General features: G+C 49.6%; 1 protein-coding gene across 3 annotated transcripts in view; it reads right to left on the bottom strand.

Moving 5' to 3' along the window:
• Positions 1 to 16932, bottom strand: part of LOC109553682 (cadherin-23-like) — a 392820-nt gene that overhangs the window by 353255 nt on the left and 22633 nt on the right. The window contains exon 1 of one of the 3 annotated variants that reach the window (XM_070781990.1): positions 14874 to 15265. The exons of the other annotated variants lie outside the window; for them this stretch is intronic. The gene's annotated coding sequence lies outside the window, so the exon portion shown is untranslated. Of the gene's footprint in view, positions 1 to 14873; positions 15266 to 16932 lie in introns of those variants that run through there. 3 annotated transcript variants of the gene reach the window in all.

The raw sequence follows: 16932 nt of genomic DNA, 5'->3' as shown, positions 1-16932 counted from the left end.
TTTGCAAAGTACTTGAATATATATTTCTCCATAGAAGATATTAAAATGGCCAATTAAGAGATACTCATCACTAGCCATTGCTGCTGCTGCTGCTGCTAAGTCACTTCAGTCGTGTCCGACTCTGTGTGACCCCATAGACGGAAGCCCGCCAGGCTCCCCCATCCCTGGGATTCTCCAGGCAAGAACACTGGAGTGGGTTGCCATTTCCTTCTCCAATGCATGAAAGTGAAAAGTGAAAGGGAAGTCGCTTAGTCATGTCCAACTCTTAGCGACCCCATGGACTGCAGCCCACCAGGCTCCTCCGTCCATGGGATTTTCCAGGCCAGAGTGCTGGAGTGGGGTGCCATTGCCTTCTCCGTCACTAGCCATTAGGAAAATGCAAGTCAAAATCTCAGTGGGATACCACTTCATACCCATTAGAATGGCTATTATAAAAAATATTAATAATAAAAATAACAAGCATTTGTGAATATATGGAAAAAATTGTAGCACATTGCTGTGGGCACATACAATCAAGCAACTTCTGTGGAAAACAGTGTGATGATTCCTCAAAAAACTAAATGTAGAATTATTTATGATAATTTCACTCCTAAATATATACTCAAACAGACTGAAGGCATGGACTCAAACAGATATTTGTACACTGATGTTCTTAGTAGCACTATTCACAATAGCTAGAAAGTAGAAACAATCCAAATGACATCAATGGATGAATAGATAAATGAAATATGGTATATGCATACAATTTAGCTACTATTCCACCTTAAAAAAAGGAATTCTGAGACATGCTAAACATGAATGAACCCTGAAAGCATGCTAACCAAGCCAGACACAAATTACAATTATTATATGACTCCACTTACATAAGATACCTAGAAACAGGCACATTTACAGAGACAGAGAACAGGTTGCCAGGGCCTGGAAGGAGAGAAAATGGGGAGGTACTGTCCAATGGTTACAGAGTTTACAGAGCTTTTGTTTGAGATGATTAAAAGTTTAGAAATGGACAGTGATGGTGCGTACAACACTGTGAATTTTATTAATGCCAATGAAACGTATACTTAAAATGGTAAATTTTATATTATATGTATTTCCCCACAGTTTTTAAAAAATAATAGAAAAATTTTCCTAATATGATAAACTAGATCTGCAAAAAACTTACAACAAACATCATACTTAATGGTGAAACATTGAAAGTTTTCACGATACCAGAATCAAAATAAGGATGCCCACTATTACCACGTCTATGCAATATTATTTTGGAAGACTTAGCCATTGCAATAAGGCAAGAAAAAATACATAAATATTGGAAAGGAAGATATAAAATTGTTATTATTAATTGAAAACATGATTGTGCAGGTTAAAAAAAATCAAAGATTCTATAGATAAACTATTGGGTATAATAAGTAAATTTAACAAAGATTGTTGGATACAGGTCAATATTTTAAAAATCAATGGTACTTGTATATGTCAGAAACAAATAATTAGAAATGAAAAAAACCTTTAAATATCACTTATAATAGTAGCAAAAGCATAAAACATATAGAAATCAATCTAATAAAAGAAATATAAGACTTCTACGTGCTCAGTCACTTCACTCATGTCTGACTCTTTGTGACCCCATGGACTGTAACCCACTAGGCTTCTTTGTCCATAGGATTTTCCTGGCCAGAATACTGGAGTGGGTTGCATGCCTTCCTCCAGGGGATCTTCCCGACCCAGAGATCGAAACTGCGTCTCCTGCACTGCTGCTGCTGCTGCTGCTGCTGCTGCTGCTAAGTCGAATCAGTCGTGTCCAACTCTGTGCGACCCCATAGACGGCAGCCCACCAGGCTCCCCCGTCCCTGGGTTTCTCCAGGCAAGAACACTGGAGTGGGTTGCCATTTCCTTCTCCAATGCATGAAAGTGAAAAGTGAAAGTGAAGTCGCTCAGTCGTGTCTGACTCTTAGGGACCCCATGGACTGTAGCCTACCAGGCTCCTCTGTCCATGGGATTTCCCAGGCAAGAGTACTGGAGTGGGGTGCCATTGCCTTCTCCCTCCTGTACTGCAGGCAGGTTCTTTACCACTGAGCCACCAGAGAAGCCATAAGACTTCTACACAGACAACTAAGAAACATTCTTGACAGAAACTTATTAAGACCTGGGAAAAATGGAGGAGTATATTTTACTCATGGATCAGAAATTCAGCATTATAAAGATGTCAATTTTCCTCAAACTGATCTACATATTGTTGATACAGTCTCAATCAAATCTCAGCAGAGTCTTTGTGGAATTTCAAAAGTGGATTCTAAATTCATACGGAAATGCAAAGAGCCAAAATGAAGAATAAAGCTACAAAATGTATACTACTAGATACATCAAGCTAGTAATTATATTATAGTATTTGTATTGCTAAAAGGACAGTCAAATATACCCAAAAGAATTGCATATATATATATATATATACACACCAAAAGACACATACCAAATAATCTGAACAGACTTTTCCATAATAGCCAAAAACTAGAAGTAACCCCATTGTCCATCAACAATAGAATGGGTAAACGGTGGTATATTCACACAATGGAAACTTATATAGTAATGAGAACAAACAAATGTAACTATTCACAGCTTGATGACCCTCTCAAATAAGTTGAGTAGAAGAAAACATCGCCAAGAGAAAATATTGTATGAATAAATTTCTATGAAGTTCAATATAGACAAAAATGAATGCATGCTATTAGAAGCCAGGATTAGAAGTTACCTTTGGCTCATGACAGAAATGCTTCTGTTAATTTCTTTTTTCTAGGTTTGCATGGCAGTCACAGGGGAGGGGCCACTTTGTGATAATTCAAGCTGTATGTGTATTATTTGTACCCTCTTTCGTAAGTGTTATGCTTCAATTAAAAAGCTGACTAAAAATATTCCAGTTGACGTGGGAGCAACATTGATGCTACTAACCCCTGAACTGCCTGCCTCTCGTCTTGCCCTGCTACTGTGGCAGTACAGTGCCAGTGGGCACAGAGAAAAGCCACAGCCTCTCAGCAAGGGCACCTCTTCCTCCATGAAGCCTTCCAAGACTGTCCTCTCATCCCCACCCAGATGCCGCCCCCACCTCCTCTGAACCTACAAAGCTTTTCTCATAGGTATAATAGCCACTCCTGGCACCCTCAGGTAGTCTGCAAGACTGTGAGTTTCCAAAAGGCAGGAGCTAAGAGTAAGAGCGGCATAAAAGTTTAACAGTAACCTACAAGTAACTAACAGCATTTCTTGAGCATTTCCTATATGGCAGGCATATTTTCTAAGCATTTTACAGGCAATAACTCATTTAATTCTCCCAATAACCCTTTTAGGTAGGTTCTATTACTATCCTGATTTTCTAGATGAGAAAACTAAAGAACAGAATGATTTAAGTGCCGAAGGTTACACAACTAATCATTGGAAGAGCTAGGATTTGAACCTGGATGGTCTGGCTCAGAGATAGAAATACTCTCCTGGTTTAAGCAATGGGCCCGAAGATGAAGCCTGGTGCTTGTAGCTCTGGCCACACACACCCAGACCATACACAGAGGAGGAGGTGCTCCCCATACTGTCCAGGCAGGCAAATGTGTCTACAAGTCTGTGCAGAGAGGTGTGTGTGTATACGGAGGTGCACCCACTTTTTTTTTTTTTTTTTTTGGTCCCCTTCCTTGCAGTACCACATCTTAAAGGCCTAGTTTTCAGAGGGCAGCTGGAAGGCCTAAGTCACTGGGCCCGGGCTCCTAAGTCTGAGGAAGCAGGCTAAGGCCAGCGTGTGGCTTTGGAGGAAAGTCCCTTTCCAGTCCTGGGGAGGAGGGCCTGACCCCCTCCTCAGGGGTCAGGTCCTTGCTGACAGCACTCAGGACCCAGGAGGAGGTGCAGGCTGGGGCTCCTGCCCTGGTCCCAGGTATGGCCAGGGGCCCTCTGCTTCCCACCCCTAGGCCAGGGGTCTGGAAACAGCTCCTCGGAAGGTAAAGCCAAGTAAAGTCAGTCTCCTCTGGGAATGGACTACAGCATCTCACGTCCTCCTCTGCCCTTCACCCCACACTCTGTTCAACCAGCTTCTCCTCGGGTCTGCCCTTCTACTCTCCTGCTGAAGTTCAAGCTCATTTCCTTCTGCTTGGTCCTAAAACGGCCCCCATATCTGCCCAGACATCTTCTTTGTTTCACGGGGAGCTATGGGAGCTAGGGAGGCTCTTCTGCGCCACATCTGGGTGGCTGTAAATGGGCTCCGGTGACATACACTTAAAAATGACAGACCCCCCAGCATTAGAAGAGAAAGTCAGGGCTGCCGACCCCCAACTTAGATCAAACGGTGCTTCCCTTGTCAGAGGCTGTTAAACCTTGGGATGCCATACCGTCCTGGCCCAGGAGCCTGTATTGTCCATGGTGGCCAGAAATGGCCCAGAGAGGGGGCCACCTTGGCAAAGGTGACGCAGCACATCAGGCCCAGAGGCCAGGAGCAGGGCCGCCCAGTTCAGCAAGCAGACCTGGAAAGCAGGCCTGAGAGGCAGGGCACCGGAGAAGGCCTAGCCTCACGTTCCGCCTCTTCTCAGGAACACGCTGGTGACCAGCACACCTGCCTGAGTGCTCGCGTGCGTCCACGTGCACGCCCGTGCGCCTACGCTCGCTCCCGAGCACGCATGTGCCCGCGCGCATGGCCAAGGCCAGCTGGGTCAAAAGCAGAAGGAGAAGGAGCTGCTAGTACAAAGAACTTCTGAGCTGGAGAGCTGAAAGGAGAGCGGGAAGGAAAAGAAGGCCCTGCTTCTCCACTCGGCCTTCCCCTCTCCCCTCTGCCCTCGCCCGACACCCTGGCCTCCCGTGGCGGCTCCCCAGGAAGCTGTGAAACACACAGGTGCAACGAGGTCACCTAGTTAACAGCCTCCCTCCTGCTGTATTATTCATGGGCTCCCTTCTTCCGGCCCGAGCTCCAGTTTCCAACAGCCCTCAGGCTCGGCTTGGCAGGTCAGCCAGCCTGGCAGGTCCAGACTGCTACAACCCCCACTCTTTACACCCCATGCCCTTCCTGTCTCCTTCCCAGGACAGCAGCCATCCCGTGCTACCTCGGTCCCCAGCTGTCACACACCGCACTTCGGTGAAGGGGAGAGCTTCGGTGAGGAAGACCAGAGAAAGAAAACTTTAGCTGAGGCAGACATGAGATGCTGAAGTTCCCAAAGGGGGCTATAGAGCGCTCTGTCTCTCTCTCTCTCTCTCTCTCTCTCTCTCTCACACACACACACACACACACACATCAGATTGACCGGCCCAAATATGGTACTCTGAATAGTTGTGAAAGCTCTTGTACTTTCTGTGCCTTGCACAGTGCCCGCAAACAGTAGTCCTTTGATTCGTTGACTTACACACTTTCCCCAAAGAGGGGTGTCAAGTTGCTGTAGTGGACATAAGCCATCAAGCCATTCAAAGACACTGCTGTTGGAATTTAGAAGTGTTTGTGATATTTACATAGCTATCTGCATATCTCTTGTAAATCCTGCATAGTTCAAGTCATTAATGCATAATGACAACTCAAAAATATTTATTTACTGAGCTGTCTATATATCACAATTCATGTATATCTCACAAGAGTCCCTTCCTCCCCGAAGCAAGGGTCAGAAGGGTTTTTCCTTCTGCTGAGAACACTGTGGCTCAGAGGATGAAAGCACTTGAGCCGACCTAAGAACTGTCACACAGTCTTCCCAAGCCTGCCAGGGGCATCTTTCTTCACCGTTCACACATATTCCTCTGCCTTATGGTTACCATAGGTACAGCAACACAAGGAAACTACAAGATGAATCCATGGTCCTCTAGTCACTCAGGTCAGGACCCAGAGTCCAGGCCAGGATTAAAGTTCGGCCAGAAATACTGAGGGCAGTTCACCAGCAAGCCTGGCCAACAGCAGTGGGAAGGTGTGCGGCAGAGATTAAACCACAGGAGTCATTGCATTCGACCCCCCTGGTTTTACAGCTGAAGTTAGGCTGGGGTCTCCAGTCTAGGCAGGAGCAGAGAGCACTGACATGGCTGGCCGTCCCACATGGGGCAACCTGATCCAAGCAGAGGACCTGTAGTCCAAGCTGGTGAACTGTCCCCCTCATTTACTCCCATGGATGTTAAGTCACTGCCCAGCCCTGCTCTTAAATGCCTGGGTGCTGTAGGCACCTGAATGTCCAACCCCAGGGCAGAGTCAATCACAGGTAAAGTCCACAGGGCAGTAAACACACCTGACGGGCCTGGACCGAAAGTCCACCCCGCCACTGCCTCTGTGCAGACCCAGCGGGGCTCACGGGTCTTTTCCGGACAGTTTCCATCTGCCGAAGCAGGGATCTGGCTCTAGCCCTCTCTAAGAACAGTACAATGAGAAGAACATAGTAAGGATTAAGGACTCAGCCTGCCTTGGGCAAATGACACCCCACTGCCTGCTAACTCTGTGACTCTGGGTACATTGCTTCACCTCTCCGTGCCTGACTTCTCACCTGTAAACTACACCCAGCAGAAGTCCCTGTCTCATTTGGTTGTTGTCAGGACTAAGCAAGGGGTTTTGTATGAAGTGCCAAGCCCAGGGGCTGTCACACAGTAAGTGTTTAATAAATGCTTCCTGATGTTATTTTCATCCCCGAAACTCTACGTTTATGACAAAGATCATATATCAACTGGCCATCTGTAGCCTACATGCAGCTTACATGAGGGCCTTTCCCAACAATATATATTACACAGGGTGGAGCATCACCAACTCAATGGACACAAGTTTGAGTAAACTCCGGGACTTGGTGATAGACAGGGAGGCCTGGCTTGCTGCAGTCCATGGGGTCGCAAAGAGTCAGACACGACTGAGCGACTGAAATGAACTGAACTGGGAGCCACTGACAGACCCCAGAGGCCTAAGACAGTGCCTGGCACACAGTAGGGGCTCAATAAAAATTTGACCAATGAATGAATGGCTTCATGGTGTTTTTAAATACTTGAATGGGTTGCTAACATTTGAAATACAATTTTGTAGTTTTTAAATCTAGATTTCCAGAGAATTTTGAGAAGTCGAAGTGTCTAACCACACTTATCCTGCATGCTGCTTTACAACCACAGGCGAAAACCGTAGCAGCGGTGCCCCCTTTTATATGGGGCGAGCGTGTGCGATTTGCCCAGTGTCCGCATAGCCAGCCTGACTCTCTTACACCCGCTGCCCAGACAGACTGGACGTTCTGGGCACCTGAATGTTCACCCTGGCCCAGGTCAATCAGGTAAAGGCCAGACAGCAAGGAAGGTCTGCATTTACCCAGCCCCAGAGCACTCTGTCCATGGCATTTCTTGCAAGCCCCAAGATCCCCTCCCAGTCTTCCTCCCATCCCAGTCCAGCAGGAAAAAAATGGGCCTTCAGGTCTGCTAAGCACCAGAAGCCCCCTGGCATCCAAGCCCCACTACTTTGGACAGGCCAGACCCTCTCCTCCAGAGGACATAACCCCAACTGCTCTGGGTTGCCCCAACTTCCTCAGCTGTCCAAGCCAATGTCCTTCTTGCTTGGAAAACTCCCAAGTGTAAAAAGCAGCAGAAAGATGAACTTAATCCTTATCTTTCTTTTAGAAAGTATGCATAGACAATGAGATACACACACACACACACACACACACACAGACACAGATAAGGTGCTTTTCTAAAACACTGCTAGCAGTTCCAGGCTCCCTCTATTTCAGTCTTCTAAGGAGAGGGGATATTTAATCCCATGCTTGGTAACCAAGATGCTGTGGAATACTGGGGGGCTGCCTGAGAACACATGGGCCCCTCCCCACCTTCCACCCCCCTCCCCAGCCCTGCCAGGGCTCAGGCCCATGGAGCTAGACCACATCTTCCCATTCTCCAAGAAGCCTTCCCCAACTCCTCTGTCTTCTGCCTTTAGCATTTCAATGATCCTCTGTTTTCTCTGTAGCTCTCCTGACCATCTGTAATTGTCTTGAGTGTGTATTTATTATCTATCTCCGCCAGTTCAGTACAGTAGCCACCAGCCACACATGGCCAATGCTGAGTCCAGCTGAGAAGTGCTATAAATGCGAAACACACAAAAAATTCCAAAGTCTTAATTAAAAAAAAAAAAAGAATGTAAAAGATCTCATTAATAGTTTGTTATATCGATTATTGCTAAATGGTAATATTTTGGATACAATGGGTTAAATAAAATAGATTATCAAAAATAATTTCATCTATTTCTTTCAATTCTTTAAAATAGCTACCAGAAAATTTAAAACCATGTATGTGGCTTGCATTGTATTTCTATTGAATAGCACTGCTGTAGATGATGCTCAGCATAAATCCCCAGTCACTAGATAAGCCTGGTACACAGGTGATGCTCAGTATTGGTTAACCGAATGGCTAAATGAAAGGTCTCCCCAACAGTGGATGTAGGACCCTAAAACACAAAGGAAGGACCTCCTGCCCCACTGTCCAACACACGCTGGTTTTCCTGTGACAATCTACCCATGCCTCTCCTAAGACAAAGCCTCGGGCCTCTGTAGAAGGGACAGAGAGAGGCTTGGCTTAGAGTTCTGTCACCACCTGTCCCTGAAGATAGCAGCTCTTCTGGCCCCAGGAGAAAAGGTCAAAATCAGTCTCCTCCCAGGGCACGGGCAGGCGACAGCCAGAGAAGGGATGCAGAGGACTGGAGAATGAAGCCCTGGGTAAGTCCGGGGCAGGATGACAAGTCTTTTATCTCTGTAGCAAAGAACAGAAGAGGGGCAGAGCTAAAGGGAAGCCCTTTGAGGGACCCGGCCCACCCTGACCGAGCCCCAAGGAAGCCAGGAAAAACCAGCACTTCTTGGGGACAGGACCAGCACTGCAAATGAAGACCCAGACACAGTCCCAGCCACCCCTTCTGTTTTCTCTCCCTTCCCTCCCTTTCTCTCTCTCTTTTGCTCTCCTCTATTTCCCTCCCTTGATTTCACTGGCTCCCAAATTACAGCCTTCCTTTCAGAAACAGACACAATCAAGGTGGTACACAGGGCCCTTGTCAGAAATGGCATTGCAGGTCCTCTCCAAATGGAGCATGGCCTTTAAAGAGGGAGGCAGCACTGCTAACAGCCTGTCCTGGGGAAGATACATCTTCAGGAAGGACTCCCTCCCTGCTAGGTTGATCAGCTTGCGGGAGGCTCTGGGTGAGTGTGATTGCAGGGTCAGGCCCTGGCTGCCAGGGACCAAGAGACGACGGTCTGCCTGGCCTCATGCTGGGGTGGAAGTAGCTGGGCTCTGCCCTTGATTAGCCACCGCCCAGGCCCACCGCACCCCAGGAGAGGGTCTAGAAGCAGCCCACTCCCTGACTGTGAGCCTCAGTTTCTGCACCTGTAACGTGGTACATGGTACATCCAGCTAGTTTCTAGGGACTCTTCTAGCCCTTGGCATAGATGTCACAAACTCAAATGGCTAAAGGGGCCAGGATATAGTGTAAATAAATAGGGTCAGATGTGAGGTGACAGGGAATGTGGAGACTGAGGAGAACTGAAGGCTATAAGCGCACCTGTAAAACTCACGTGCTGGCAAAAGCCAGGGCAAAATCATAATAGTGGTTACTTCAATGAATATAATGAAAAACTAAACAGTCTCTAAAAATAATGCTATAGAAAACTCTGTAGTTACATTATTTGATTATAATATGCTATTACGTAAAATAGGAGTATCACACACACACACACACCCACAAAAAGAACAGGAGATGGCCTGAGGGAGCCTCGTCAAGCCACCAAGGATGCATCAGATCCAGCTGGGGTTACACACATGCACACATATGCAAAAACCCATCACTTTCATTTAAGATCTGTTTACTTTATTGTATGTATATAACCCTCAAAGCATGTTCTAAATAAAAATACAAATAAATAAAAAGGGGTGGCTGCAACTCAGCCCCAACCAATTACTGTCAATTGGAAACACAGACCCAATGTTTCCTGTTCTAGCCAGATATGCCAGAAATCTAGCTCTTTATTACAAAAATGCAGTTTTTTAATGTTGCTAATAATTAATGCAAAATGAAAAACCACAACCACACATGCATACATCCTCAGGCAGAACTCGATTTGAGAACTTATAGATTGTCCAACTCTCAAAATAAGGGGAGGTTTCACCTCTTTGCTGGAATACAATGTGCCTAACACATGACTGAATCGAAAAGGGATAGTAAAAAAGCTACCACATTCTGCATGTGTACCATGTGCCAGGCCCTGCACAAAAGGCTTTCTGTAGAGTTTCCTTCTTATTAATGCTGACAGCAAGCTTGCAGTATAATTGGAAATTATTCCCATTCAACCACTGAGAAAACTAAGGCCTGGGCAAGGCCTTAGCCTTAGCTCAGGAATGGAAGCTCTACCTGCCTCCAAGCAGCCTCACAAAAATCAGAAAGGGAATAGGTTTATGATCATAATAATAACCAACTCTTGCATGAGCTGTTAGACTCTGCAAAGGAAAGATCAAAACTACAAACGCTAAGCCTGAGCCTGCTGTGTCACTCTCGGTGTCACTGCCTGAGGCCCCTGGGGCTGGGAACAGACGTCTGATAGCCCCGAGCCCCCAGCAATACACGGAGCCTCTCAGACTGTCACTGTTGAAGGGAGACAGAGCCCCAGGAGCATGATCTCTGAGGCCCAAATACACAGCCAGAAAGAAGCAGCAGCAGCAGCCCGTACCACTCCCCGGGACAGAACCAGATTACATTTCACAATGAAAGACTAGAAAGCTATCTCCATGTGGCTACTTCTTAAATATGCCAAGTTTCTCACTGACACCCTTCTAGTCAATAGTGTTGGTAAGAGTATGCGTTTTCTGCCTTATGGAATTCAATAAAGCTATTTTCATATTGAACCAAAATAAATATGCTTCTATTTATCTCCATAAATGCTCTAATTCTTCTGAATTGACTCTTCCGCACAAATGATCACTCACCACTCTTGTAGATAGTTAGATCAAGATATGGAAATTTCCAGCACTCCAAAAGCAACCCTTAAGCCGTAGTCATCACACCCTGGAGCAACCATGATTCTGACTCTGTCATATAGGTGGGTTTTGCCTACAGGTGTGCCTTTTACTTGGGACCTGTGCTTTTCTATTCTCCACAGTCCCCACCACGCCCTATCGTCTTACACTTGATGCTGCTTTACTCTCTGGTCAGATTCCCAGCCCCTCTAGGCACATGAGTTTCTGCCTCTACTCCAAAGGCATTTGCCCAGAGCCCAGGATACAGCAAGATGGGCGCTAGCTGCCTAGTCTGAATGGAATCAATGTGAATAGTTAAAACCGGTTATAAGCATACTAGATGCCAATGTAATAGACACTGAGTCAATGGACAGTGATTAAGCATCAGTCCCTGCGGATACAAGAAGGAATAAGATACAGCTCATGCTGAAGGAGCTCACGGTCTAGTGAGACACCGGACCGCTGCAGAGTAGGGCAAAGTGCGACGTTAGGGCCTAGAGTGAGGAAGACACAGCTAGGGAGTTAACCGCCCCTCCCACCCACCTGACTCATGGTACTGTCCACACTGGTGCAGGGGGCTGGAGCCCAGAAGAGCCTGTTCCCCTCCCCACTTCTCTTCCACTGGAGGCAGAATAACCCCATTCTGAAATAACCCATCTGGCAGGGTCCAACTCACAAATAACTTTGCACACCAATTAAATGGACAAATAGGACTACCTGGGGCCAAGAAAAACGCAAATCAAGGCTCAAAAATAATTTTCTAAAAAATGAACAAAGGCAGTTAAATTAATTTGCTAAAAAAAAATCACCATCACGTTTTAAAACAATGAATTTTGTTTAAAACCTGAGGGTTCTAGGAAACAGTAAGACTTCTATTGACCACGTTGTTTTTGAACTCACGGATGAAGGTATCTTTCACTTGAATGTCACTGTCTGTTAATTCCATGACCATGCCAACCCACGTTCTCCCACAGCTCCCCCCGGCCACTCTGCCTCCTGGCAAAAAGGCCAGCACAGAGGAAGGACAGTCGTCTTTTAGTAGGTCTAGGGTGCACAAGTCATGCCATAATCTTTCGCCTGTGATACCGCTAGCCCCACCAAGGCTCTGAAGTCCTCAGATCCCCAGTCTCAGGCCAGCCTTGTCGGTGTCAGGGTCACCATTATTCCTCCAGAGGACCATGAGTGGTGACTTGCACCATGTCTTGGCATCATCCTGTTTCTTGGGCCTAGGGGCCTCCAAGGGCACCAGGTGGCAGAAATGGGGTGTCCAGCCTGGGGTGGTGGCAGGGGTAATTAAGAGTGGAGCTTGGCTGGTATCCTCTCCTCTGCTGACTGCCCCAAATTAGCATTTCTGCAGCTCCCTCTGCATAAATCCTGAAGACCGTGGAGAGGTGTGATTGATGGGTCATTCCATTCATTTGGGAGGGACAGATGAAGTGGAGGACAGTTCCTTAATTCTTTCTCCTTAAGGGACAGCATCTACCCAACCCGAGGCCTCCTAGAGGCAGAGCAGTTTATCCAGCTTCCAAAAACCCTGCCCCTTCCGCCCACTTCCGACTGGCCCATATGCAGCACACATGGCAGTGTTTTCATTACACAGAAAACTGAACTGCTACTTGAATCTGTATTAAGATGCCCAAAACACAGTTACCCTCCTGGCACTAGCAGGGAATACCCTCAAGGAGCCAGCCGTCGACAATTAATCCAACCCTACCATAAATGTCCAGGAAAAGAAGTTCCAGTCTCAATCTCATTCTCAAACCTACATTCTTATCCAGTGACCTTTTTGACACTCTTTCACCAAGGGCTGTGAAATGCTCATTCCTGAGAAGGTACTGTGGAGCAGGGCTTCTCAAACTTTACTGATAAAACAAACCTCTCAAGGATCTTGTCAAATACAGATTCTGATTCAAGAGGTCAGGGGTGGGGTGCAAGAGTCTGCTTTCTAACAAGTTCCTAGGTGATGCTGATGCTGCAGGTCCACAGGCCACACTCAGAGTAGCAAGGCTCTACTAGACCTTCACCTCCCAGAAGTATGTCCGTTTTAAATTAGGGCTTCAGAAAGGCGCCCTTCAAAATATTAAGCTCAAAGAAACGAACCTCAAATGGTGAGTTTGCAGGTAAGGTTGCTTGTTGGGCAGAAGAAATATCTGGGAGGCATCCAGGACCATCCACCATCATAACCCTCAAATTAACTTCTTTGGTAAGCAGATGTGAGAAGCCCAGCTTTTTGAGGGGTCAGGAAGGTGGAGACAGACATGTATATTGCGGCTCAGCCCAGAGGAGGCCAGGATGTCAGTCAGCTCTGGGCCTCTCACACACTCTCGAAGCTCTCCACCACCCAGAGCAGAGCCACCTGGTTCACACCTGTCACTTCTGTAGTGTCACCTTTCCAGCCCACAGGGTACTCTCCCTCTCTGCCGTTCAGCCACTCTGCATCCCACTCTCCACTCTTCCCACAGCACCAAGCATCCCAGTTCCCCCAGTTAAGGGGCCTCCTCCAAGCCCCTCCACCGCAGTGACATCTGTTAACCCAGACTCATAGGTGCTGACCACCCTCACAGGTGCTGACCACAGTGCACTTATCCCGCACCATGAACCAAACATTAACTCCAAGCCTGGTCTCCCCCATAAATGGGCTGACTCATCAGCACCTCTCTTCCTGGCCCCCAGCCAGGCTTTTCCAGCCCACCCAACCCTGGGTAGCTTAATTGTCCCCTGGGCAACTCTCTGACTCCACCCAACACACACACACCCACACCCACACACCCCACCCCCACCCCCACTACCCGGCCCCCCCCCCCCCCCCCCCCCCGCCCGTGCCTCTCCAGCTTATTTTAAAATCCAATCCAAATTGGGGCGGGGGTACTTGCTAAGCGGCTGAAAGGTAAGGGTCAATGCTTTCTCTGGTATGAAGGCAAGGTATGAAAAAAGAGGCAGGCGCTGCTCTCTGAATTACTGGGGAGGGTGGGGCGTGCTACTACCCAGGAAAGGCTAATTTGTCCCTAGTGGACTGCTGACTGCACAAGGGCTGCGGGTTGGGGTCGCAGGGGGCGGTGGCCGGCGGCAAGGGCACAGGATCTCGGCCGGAGGCACGGAGGTAGCGGCTCTAGGTGCTGGCTCCGCGGGAAAGCAAGGCACTGAGTGCCCTCCGGCTGGTGCCGCCACCACCTTGGCACGCACAGGTTCTGCAGGCGTCCCGGGCTGACCTGCAGGGGAGACAGGGGCTGCGTTCCTGAGTGCAAGCCCCTGGGGACAACCAGCACTGCCGGTGGCCGGGGAAGGCAAAGCGCGAGCCGCACAGGCTCCCTGCTCCTCGAGGGGTGCGTCTTCCCATAGCCGGCCCAGAGCCCGGAGGATGCAGGGGTCTTTTGGGGTCTCTGATGGGCACAGAGATGTGATGAGGGGAGGGGAGAGCTACGTGACTTTAGGTCCCTCCAGTGCCGACACCAACCACCCGGTGGGGTTGTGCCCCACCCCATCTCCACTGTCCAAAGGGGGATCCAGAGCGCAGAAGGAGACGAGATCGGACCCCAACGCCCTCTTTGCCCTCGAAATTCTCCCCACCCCAGACCCAAACCCTCTCTCAGGCTCAGAAAGCAAAGCGCACGAACGTTCCCGGGTCCAGGAAGCGAGGTGGGAAGTGGAGTGCCTTTCCTCCCAAGGCCAACGCGGAGGGAATTCGAGTTGCCAGGAATCAAAGTTGCCGCGCGTCCAGCCGCGGGCTGGGAGTGGGACCCAGGATGCAGGCTGGGAGCCGGGGATGGAAGGAGGCCCCGGGCGCCAGCCGAGGGCGATGGCCGTGCCGAGAACAAGTGGTTCGGCGGCTACGGTCGCGACCCCACAGCTCCAACTTTCCCACCGCGTGGCGGGTGAACGGCTCGGAGAAGGCGAGGGAAGCGGGGAAGGAAGGGGCGGTGCGTGGCTCTTGGTACCGTGTGCATGTGCGGAGCGGCGCCGCGCCTTGGGCTCTGCTCTCCGCTGGATCGGCCCCGGAAGGCCGCCTGCTCGAGTGCTGACCACCGCCGCGTCTCGCCGCCGGTGCGAAGGCTCATCCGCGGCGCGCTGGCCGCTCCTGGGTCCCCTTCGGCCGTCCGCTCGCTGTTGGCCGCTTGCCGGCCGCAACTTCAGGCGCGCCGCGGGCTCAGACGAGGCGCGCCCCAATCGTCCCGAAGCCCGGCACCTCGACGCCCCATGCCCGGGGCCGGACCGCCCCGCCCCGCCGGGATCAGCGCCCAGCAGCCGTCGGACGCGTCTTCTCACCAAGCATCGCGCTCGCAGCCCGCGCCCCTCTTTCTGGAGCCGCCGCCGCGGCTCAAGTCCGCGATCAACTTTCCCTCGCTTCCTCCGCCCTGCTCGGCCCCCGCCACCCAGACCCCGCCTCCTGACGCTCCCTCCCTCACCTCCCGCCTCGCCCAGCCCCTGCCCGCCTCGCCGCGCCCCACTGCCCACCCTCCCACCACGGTGGGCGCCAGGATCCCTGAGCCCCCTACCCCTGACCCCGCTCGGACCCCCGGGAGCAGCGCGAAGCCGGGGCCAGGCGCTTAGGGCATGAATATTTCAGTGCTGGCGAAACTGCCCTCTGCCGATGTCATGGCACCGGCTGCTGTGGCAACTCGACGAATCCCCCAAAGGGGCAAGGAGGAAGCCAGAGAAAGCGGCCCCAGGTGCATGCGGGAGCCGTGCTCCGCAGGGCCGCCCACTGTCCCGCAGAGGGGTGGGGGCCAGGCTGGCCTCGGGCGGAACGGGGAAACACTCCCGGGAAGCCAGAACGAGCGGGTGCCCAGGTCTAGGTAAGCCTGCGCCATCTGTTGGCTTTAAGCGCCCCCTCTCTGCTCCCAAAGTCGCTCTGAGCCCGAACGGGGCTGTCCCTCCAGTCACTGGGACCACTTAGCTGTGTTGGCTCAACCAGCTGGCTTCGCCTACTCCACTCATACTCTCCCATCTGTGCCCTCTCCATCAATCAAAGCTGACAATATCCCCAGGTGCTTACAAATGAGGGCCCCGAATTAGAAGAAACCTGCGCTGTCACCTGAGGACCCTCACCCATGCAGGGTGCACACCTGAATAAGGGTCTACAAATTTCTTTTTGCACATGTATAAGGTTGGAGACTTCATGACTTTTCCAGACAGCTGGAAACAGGAAGAGTCTATACTGGCATCCTTGAAGATGGTCATTCCCTGACCTTGATCTTTACCTCCCAGGGCTAAACATTCTGAATTCTTTTAACCATTTATCATATGACTGGATGTCTGGACCTGTATCAGCATATTGACAATAGCTGCCTGGAGTCAGGCACTGGGCTGAGACTTTTGGCCTGACTTCATTCTAATCGCAACACAGCTTTTCTGGTAGGTGTGTCATTAGCGTGGCTACATGAATAAAACGGGCTTTAGGGAGGTGCATGTGGAGAAGGCAATGGCACCCCACTCGAGTACTCTTGCCTGGAAAATCCCATAGATGGAGAAACCTGGTAGGCTGCAGTCCATGGGGTCTCCAAGAGTCGGACACGGCTGAGCGACTTCACTTTCACTTTTCACTTTCATGCATTGGAGAAGGAAATGGCAACCCACTCCAGTGTTCTTGCCTGGAGAATCCCAGGGATGGCAGAGCCTGGTGGGCTGCCGTCTATGGGGTCGCACAGAATCGGACACGACTGAAGTGACTTAGCAGTAGCAGGGAGGTGCATGAGTTACCCATGTGGTGGAGTCAGGTACTGAACCTAGAATCTACCTGCTTCCAAAGCTCCTGTTCTTTACCATTTACTCATTATTGCTAATATACGCTAGCTAACTGAAATAGGTTTTGGAGATGTGACAGAGGAAGAAATAGGCTTGGTCCTTGTACCTTGCAGAGCTTCTCTAACGGGAAAAACAGTCAATGAAACACAAAATCAGGTAAAATTACAGTCAGAATTGGTGCTAGGAAGAGGAATATTTTAATGGTACCTGGCCTAGGGGACCAGGGAAGACTTCTTGGAGGAGATAACACTG

This window comes from Bos indicus, chromosome 28 (assembly GCF_029378745.1).
Source record: "Bos indicus isolate NIAB-ARS_2022 breed Sahiwal x Tharparkar chromosome 28, NIAB-ARS_B.indTharparkar_mat_pri_1.0, whole genome shotgun sequence".
NCBI lineage: Eukaryota > Metazoa > Chordata > Mammalia > Artiodactyla > Bovidae > Bos > Bos indicus.
The sequence above is the reverse complement of the archived record's forward strand: the minus strand, read 5'-3'. Positions and strand labels throughout refer to the sequence as shown.